The sequence below is a fragment of the Micromesistius poutassou genome (assembly GCF_964030765.1).
Source record: "Micromesistius poutassou genome assembly, chromosome: 3".
Taxonomy (NCBI): domain Eukaryota; kingdom Metazoa; phylum Chordata; class Actinopteri; order Gadiformes; family Gadidae; genus Micromesistius; species Micromesistius poutassou.
The window spans coordinates 6,995,367-7,004,391 of NC_140273.1; the positions used below are offsets into that span (position 1 = coordinate 6,995,367).

Sequence of the window (9,025 nt, forward strand, 5' to 3'; positions counted from 1 at the left end):
CTGTTGAAAGTCCCTTTGGTGGAATGTGTGTTCTGTTCATGTTCTGACAAATGTACTGATTTGCTTTGGATAAAAGCATCTGCTAAATTCCCAAAATGTAAACATGTGATTCCGATGAGCAAACAGCTTACGATCGTCAATGTAATTAGCGGTTCTTAAAAAGACCTGTAAAGCAGAGTGATACATGTATAGTTAAAAGTCCCACTGCTGTTATACTCTTAATCAACAATCATGGAATGCAACAAGTCCAATAAATTGACTTTATCGGAACCAGCGGTCGTTTAATAGGTCTGAACTGTACTCATCGCTACCTCAACTCAACCTAGCTAGCAGTCCAAACGAGAGAACACCCTGACACACAGCTCTTCCACAGTACAACCCCCCTCCCCCACTCTTGAACAACCTCTGCTGCAGTCACACATGGACTAAACCAAGCAGAGGGGGAGTTTTTGAAGTGAGCAAAAACACTTAAGATTATTACAAACACATTCTATGTTAACTATCAGGATGTGGAAAAAATTGTTTTTCATAATGACAGCGAACTAGGAGCTGTGTGAAATTAAAGTTATTTTGCTGGTTGAGGGAGAACGAGGCCAGGAACACAATGGGAGAAAAACAAGGAGGAGCCAAACATGGACTATACCAAGTTTACTCAATTGAATCTTCTGTTACTATGCAAGAAGAATAATATATTGATGACATAAACATAGCACACTGAATAACTGCATATTCACTACAAGTCATTTACAACCAACACAGACTAGCTAGCAGCGTACTGGAGAAGTGCACTGCACAGTCTGGCCCTGAGCAACACCCATCCCCCTCTCTAGCTCTGTCATTGCCATGTGATGGAAAGTTAGAGCAAAGCATGGACTATTGCAAATATCAAGGGATCCATTAGGCAAAATACTTAAGGCAAGATTTCTGCTATAATTGAGTAAGGCTCAGGTTTTGTTTATCTCTGTCCCATTATTAACACTCGAGCAAAAATAGCAGCACAATAAAGGTTTGTTTCATTCATCATTGAATAGGACATCAAGCGGAATCAACTTTACGTTCTTATAGTGTGCTTTATGATTGCACAGACAACGCTATTACCATGTTTTTGATATAGTTTGCTGGATTAAACTGCATGCAAATACCTACAGCTGATTCACAAACTGTCTCAGGTGCCCACTTTTACTCTTCTGTACCACTGCACTTTATTCCATATTTATCCAAATAAAGACTTTAGAATGATACTTCCAATGACACCAGAACTGCCCCTTCAATAAGTCCACAGAGGGGTTCTCCATGTCCACATCCATACACATTGAATGAATGTTAAGATCACAGGAATATTTGAATATACCGATGGCACTTGTGTTGTGGGTTTCCAGTGAATAAACATCTTCCCATGTGAAATTTTAGTCCAGGAAGGAAGAACACATAATTCCAAACGTATTCTACACCTGAGAGTAAGGAATCCTTTTCTTTGGACAACACAAAGTATACATCTTAGTGCTGAACAGGAGGTTTGACTTTCGACAGGAGGTTTGAGTAGCTAATACTATGGAATAGAACAGAAACTAAACTTGTTTATTCCAGAAAGTTTTGCTGATTAAATAACCCTAACCCTTTCTGCAAACCTTACTAGGGGTGTGTCACTTCAATTAACATTTTGCCTCAATTACTTCACAAATGATTTAGAAAGAAAAGTTCACCTTTCAATTACCAAATGGTTTAGTAAGAGAGAAAAGTTCACCTTTGGAAGCAGCCTTTAAGGGGTGAGGGGTTAACTGATATATAGGGGTGGTTGGCAGGCCTTTAAAATAACTACTAATTACGGCCGCACATGGCTAAATAACAATGATTTAAAGAGACGGGACTAAGTACAAGCTGTACCATTGCACTTTTTCAGAGGGATGTATTGTTAAAACTTTACAAAGAAGGTTTTACCTATGTTGACAAATACAATATTAGTAATGAATGCTAAAAGGATTAAACACCAAAGAACAATACGTGTACACAACATTTAAAACGCCTCAATGAACACAACTTAATAAATTAAGTAACATTTAACAAAGCATGTACAAAGTAATCTGCACATTGCGAAGCTAGCTGGCAGTCCAAACGAGCGCACACCCTGACATACTAGTCCACAGAGCAGCTCCCATCCCCCACTCTGGAACAACCACTGCTGTTCTCACACATGGACGAAACCATTTCACCAGAGGGGGGAATGTTTTAAACGTCTGATTTACAATAGTAAAATGGCTTGACGGCAATGAACACATCTGATCAAAATAATTAGGAAAAAACATCTTGAGAGTAAGGTAGGGAACAATGACTATGAAATGAGACTCACTGAAGGATCCATTTCTTTGGCACTTTGAGGGAGGCCAGGAGCACAAAGGAAGGAATAAAGGGAGGAGCTTAAAAAGGGACTGTACCATCACCGACGTTGCTGAACTACAAAATACAAAGCAGATCAAATGACAAAGTCAGAAATAGTAACACTAATAAGTAACAGATATACAAGCTTGTTTAAAATCCTGTCACTTTTTTTTAAAGCAATGCGAAGGTTACACTAGCACAGGGAAGGTCACTGCATATCCTGTCATGTAGCAACACCCATCCCCCTCTCTATCAACATCTCAACCCCATAATGGAATGTTAGTGCATAAAATGGGTGCGGGGGGGCTCTAACACTCCCAACTTTACATTGTGCATAGCCACTAGTAGTTAAGAGTATACACATAATTATTACTTGTTCAGTGTTCTCCAAGTAAGCACTTTTTAATTAATTAAAGTCAGGTATGCTTGATAAATGGTAAAACACATAAATATATAAAAGCTTTATAAATGTTGTTCATATAGCCTGATTTAACATACAGGCTGTGCAGTGTTACATTACGCTAATCAAGATCAACAATTAGGAGTCATCAACTATTTTGAGTCATACGAAACTATTGAACATTCTGGCTTTTCTTTCTGGCTTTCCAGAGTGTTTTTTAAATATTGATATATCTATCTATATCTATATATCTTTTGGGCTACTGTCCCCTAATGCATGTAGTATCCAAAGCAAAAAGTTGAGATGTTGTGTTAGTGGAGTTAGTGGAGAGGAGAAGAGTGAAGCAAAATTGACTGGAGAGCAATGGCCAAATAGTGAGTTCAAGTCTTTTGGGCAAAAAATAATAATCAGAGGTCTACTTTAGCTCGGCATCAGCAGTCAATTTACAGCCAACCTATCATTTTGGAGGTTTTTAATAAGCACCTATCAAAGTCTGGACCCATCTTCATCAAGTAACTGCACTGTACTATCTTCCTTCAACCCACAAAATGTCATGTGGACATTATGAAGATTTGCTGAAGATAATGTGTATATGACAGCCTAGCAACCACTGATATTAGAGATTGGAAGCAACCTACGACCAAACCTTCAACATCTCCTAGATAGCAAATCAGATTATTTAACCATCAAGCCATATAAGCTAACATTTATAAACCCCTAGATCTTGTAACGGTTTGAATTCAACTGGGTCAAATTCAAAACAGAAATGCCATACATTTTGTCAAACTGAATTTTTAACACCAGGTTTGAAGCGTTTGCAAAAAAAAATTTATTGGAAACAGTGATTATAAATTCCTTCAGAAATAAGGAAATAAGCTAAAAAATTCCATTAAAGTTGAACATTGTGCAACTAGCCATCAGCCGCTTGCTAGCAAAATGCAGTGTGGCAAAGAAGCAGCTCGCAAACAAGCAGCTAACAAAGAAGCAGCAAGCAAAGAAGCAGAAGTCCGAGCAAATGTGCACACTAAAAAGAAGGGTAGTCTACTCTACAGCAGCCTAAAATAAACTAAACTAAGAACACAGAAGGACTAAACCATTATGCAAGAGATGGTTCTCTTACATACAGAATACAATACAGAAAAAATGTCTGCCCCAGAAAACGTTATATTTATTTTCACATTAGGCCAACTGTGTTATGTTAGTAAGTATAGAAGTTCTCTGCGGCACCCAACTTCATATAGTACGCACATCGCACAACAAAATCTGCAGAAGTAAACACGAAAAACAAGCCAATATAATTCCAGACATCTTTCAGAGTCACGCAATAGAGTACGGCTCATTGACTCAGCCTTCGAACAGTAGTGTCACTAGTAGCCACCCCAGTGCATCTTTGACTCTCAAGTTTATGCCGAAACACAAAATGGCCACCCATGTGGCTGAAGGCAGCATACTCAACATGCATCACAGTCAAGTAAAATGGTATACCATTATTTTATACAGGTAAACATTTCCAAAGCATTGTTGACTTATGGACTTTAGAATATTGAACCTACATTATTAATAGTCCCATTTATTACTGTAACTAAGCAGCCTTTATCACATGATTCTGTCGCACTATGAATTGTCCACAGTCAAACAATTGTGTACTTTTCTATTTCAAGGACTTTTGCCCAGTCTGAATATGAGTGTGGTTTCTATGCAAGAGGCAGTGAAGTGGTTACATCTGGCATTTGCTGCAGAGAGCTGTTCCAAGTCCCCAAGCAAAATGCCAATATCTGAACTAGGATATGCATGAAATGAAATGCAACTTTTCAATTTGTCTATTAAAAAAGAAAATATCTTGCAAGAATGACTCCACTCCAGAGAAATCTGATCCTGCACCACACTGTTTGAACTTGTATGGCTAGCAGCTCTTAATGCACACTATCCACATGTTCCTTACTGTCTGCAAAGTGTTGTTACTACTAATCATGCTACTTTACCGCCACATTGTTAAATCGGTTAACTTGCAGATTTTGGATTCTTGTTTATACTTCACAAGAGAAAGAAAAATTAGTAGTGCCAGTACTACTATGAGTACTGGCATCAAAATGTTAAGCAAATTCACATATATTTGCTTTGTGTGTTTTGGTTATGAAGATTTATTATCAATAATTATTTATATTCATGAACTTTCATGATCATGAATGTTTAATTCCATTTCCCTTGTGTCAGCGCCAACAGGTCTTTGTTCATTTAAAATCATAACCAGCTTCTATTTAATAAATTAATATTACCTTTACGTGAAAAATATTTAACAGATGCTGTACACAAGTGGGCTTTGGTGTATTATATTAAAGTAAAATAAAAATAAGTTAAGTAAAATGCATTGTTATAAATGATAAAATCAGCCAAAGCCAATATATGTAGATTCTAATAATAATCATCACAATAACTCAAGAACTCAAGATTACTATTGGGCTGAAGTGGTGCGCAAGATTTCCTCTGGTTTTGATATGCTAACCAGCGCTGAACAGAGAGAACTCAGAAAGGGAGGGAGGGAGGGGGAAGCCAGAAGCTTCCATCTGAGGCAGGCACGTGGTTGTTCTTTTCTTTAGGCATGCGCAGCTCAGGGATATCGGCATATTAGCATGTTCTCTTCCTAATAAATTACCACTGCAGATGTATATAAAAAGGTTATTTCATGTAACCTGGGTACCTTAAAATGGAGGGGTTATAAATATCATGCTATAATTGTAAGAAAGACAATGGAAGCTAAAAGTCTGCAAACATTCCAAATAAAGATGACTTTCTCTACACACTGGAAGGAGAAAGAACTCCACCTTGATGTCCACACAAGCTCATGCTAGCAGCACACCAGGTTTTGCAGTCCACAGACTGACCGAGCGCACAAATACCCATCCCCCACTCATCCATATACCCATCCCCCACTCAGTCACACGGTCTCTAGAGTTAAACGGCAGAGAACGGACTGTACCATTTTAGCAGAGGGGTGCTTCCTTTTAGCAGCCATGGATCCAAACCAGCAAAAGAGAAATATGTTGTTACTATCCTTTGCTGTGCCCAGGCTGAAGCCAAAAGCCCAGCTAGAGGAAAACTATACTAGGGATTTCAGCTCTGACATGGTCCACCTGATTCATTAAAGACTATTTGTATTTTATTATGAATCACAATCACGGCATTTTAAAACTGAAATATATATATATATATATGTGTGTGTGTACAGGATTTATGTCTTATTCCTATGAAATTCCTATGAAAATCCCATGAGCTAGCTTCGATATTTTGCCCATCCCCCATCCCCAAGCTAGATGTATTTTTTTGTATGCATGCTGAAACTCAAAATGGCCACCACTGCAACTAGGCGCAGCTCCATGTGACACAGACAGAATGTCTTTCCACAAAACACAAGGGGGTTTGACTGTGCCTCCTTAGCTCCATGGCTATCAACATCACCCTTTACCTTATGTAACCTAAAAAAGCTGGGTAAATTACTTTACCCCATTGCCCAGCTCAGCAACTGATTCTGTCTCATTCGGTTGCATCTGTAAGTGGAGTAGTACTGTGCGATTTAATGTCATCCTATGCTGGATGATTAAATGACAAAAACGTATCCCATTTATGTTATGTTTTTCCAATATGAAATGTACAGTCTGCCAGACTAAAATGAGCATGGGATAGATTAAGTATTGTGTCAACAGGTTGAAGCGGAGAATCTGGTACAAGCAAGGGCATGACCAATGGTCTGGATAGTAGTCATTTCATCTTAGATTAATGACATAGGATTGAGTTTTATTTGCACAATGGAAATTCCATGTTCAGCCACAATATGATATGAGGAAGACACGTGACAAGACTTGAAAGATCCAGGTTTTCAACCTTCCAACATCATGCTTCATTATTCAGAACCATTTATAAATGGGTCATCTTGGTTTAATGTTTTTTAGGGAGAGACCCAAGTTTGAGTATGCTACTGCTAAACCAGATATATTCTGTTCAGGTGTGACTGTGATTAGCCATTACAAGCCGTTTGAAATTCTGCCTCTTCCTGTGTTTAAGTGACGTGTTCACCTCAGGGAAAGGCAGATTTTTATTGCCTAATCACACTCACACCTGGTGGCATAATATATATAATAATATCACTTCTTTAACCAGGTATTTTGCAACGTTGTGTATTACTAGAAGTGAGGCTTTCATAGCATGACTTAATATAAAATGCAAAAAAGCCAGTTTCAGCAGGAGCCTAATCCCCTCAGCCATCCCATTACACAACAAAGCAAAACCCCACAGATAATGTATGTCACAATGTATGTATGCCCCTGTACCCCAACCCCAATGTATGTATGTTGTCATCTATGTCAAATGCAAAAGTGTCTTTTATGCATGTTCTTCATGTGGCTATGACGAAGAAATGAGAAGTGACGAAAGGAAACACTGCAAAAGAATTTCCCTAAGGGGACAACAAATAAACTAACTAAGGCACTGGTTTAATCTGATTCTGGTCTTTTGCAGGTCTACGGCAGTTGTTTAGAATGAAGAATATGTATTTTATATTGGAATACTGGAGAACAATGCATGTTATTAATTTCTATGTTTTGATTTTAGGGGGATGTTTCTATTTTCTGTTTGCCATGCAGTTAGCCCAAAATGGCTACAACTAAGTAAGCATATAATCTGCAGGGAAAGTTAACTCAGAAACATATGATGAGTGGGTGGAGCCATGATGAGTGGGGCTCTAGTCGTTATCAAGGAGGACTAACGGAACCAAAATAATGAACATGTCATGAGCATTGTTATACTGTAGCACTTCAAAAATCTACTTTTAACAAAATTGTATTGATGAACAAGCACAAGAAATGCAGCTGCAATGGGGTAGACATTAAGCCACACCCATATCCTAGATCTACTTCCTCAACAGAAAACTACTGCAGGACTGTACCATGTATGTTCATGGAGGGCGTTAAAGTACTAAAAGTAAGTCCAACTTTAGTGAAACTTATTTACATCAGTTTTCAAATCTTATATTTACAACAGACTATGGGGATCGAAATGTAAAATCTAAATTAAATGAAAGGCATTGGAATGAAATGGTAAATTTCTCAACCAATAAGCAATAGCGTAAATGTAAGAAAGCAACCAAGAAATTGTTGTTTTAAGCCTTAACTTGCATTCATTAACATAAAAATCCTTGCAATGCTGCACTCAGCCTTCACCAATGTTGTCATGGGTGTTTATGCATGAACAAATGGTGTGCAACTTGTTTGCCTACTTTTGATTTAATACAACACATGTACGGCTTGCTAGATAATAGATAATGTATGGATATCAGCTAGAATTGTTGTGAAAACGATGGCCATTTTTTTATATAAAACTCCATCGACAACACACTTGACAACTCATTTATTACATAAATTAAAACGATAATATCGTATGCCAGTTACTAACGGACAACTATGCTACCCGGAAACACTAGCTTTCTTTTCGTGAATACTGCTTCAAATCCTCACCTGCAGGGGTCACTGTAGTCCCAAAACCAGGATAAAGCTCACGATTTCAAGATCAGGACATCTAAGAGCGGATTTATACTGCTATTAATTCATTTACCATTTGCAATACGGGGTCTTTTCGCTTAAGATACCGGTAGAAGCTAGAATGTATCGCTATAACATAAACTATATAGGGTACTTACCGATTCCTAGTTACTCGGCAACCTTCCCGCGAATTCTACCGATGCATTGACTGAAATCCGCCGCTTCCCGCTCGTGCGCTCCCAGGTCCGTCACAACGACAGTCCAACGGGCAAATGACTAGATGCGGAGTTCATGTACCGCCGGTATACTTCAGCGCTCACCGGCAAGACTAGCAAGAGCTACCAAAACAAAAAGCGTTTCAGCGTGCTTCAAGACTGCCTCTATCACCCTCGGTCTGCCACAGTTATAGACTCCTCCTCTTTAGTGGAGTGGCCAACGAAACCGTCAGCCAGGGGAGGGGGAGGAAGAGTCTGCATAGAGCACCAACGTGGAAGGAGTCCAGCTGCCACACAGCAGCCGTTTCGTGGTAGTCTACGTGAGACGTCGAGCAGTCTCGGTGTTGAAATTGTTTGGTAAGGGTAAGTATCATCAATAGAGGGACGCGATTTCTCTATTTACAAGTACGCACTTGACACACGCTAGACACTCAGGAGTGGATCATTTGCCTAAAACATGTGAAACATCGACGGTGAAGCAACGTCGGATCAGCAAGAAGCAG

General features: G+C 38.9%; 1 protein-coding gene across 1 annotated transcript in view; it reads right to left on the reverse strand.

Moving 5' to 3' along the window:
- Window positions 1-8,684, reverse strand: part of atf7ip (activating transcription factor 7 interacting protein) — a 28,738-nt gene extending 20,054 nt beyond the window's left edge. Inside the window, exon 1 of the mRNA XM_084466131.1 lies at window positions 8,466-8,684. The gene's annotated coding sequence lies outside the window, so the exon portion shown is untranslated. The remainder of the gene's footprint in view (window positions 1-8,465) is intronic.
- Between the last annotated feature and the right edge of the window lie 341 nt (window positions 8,685-9,025).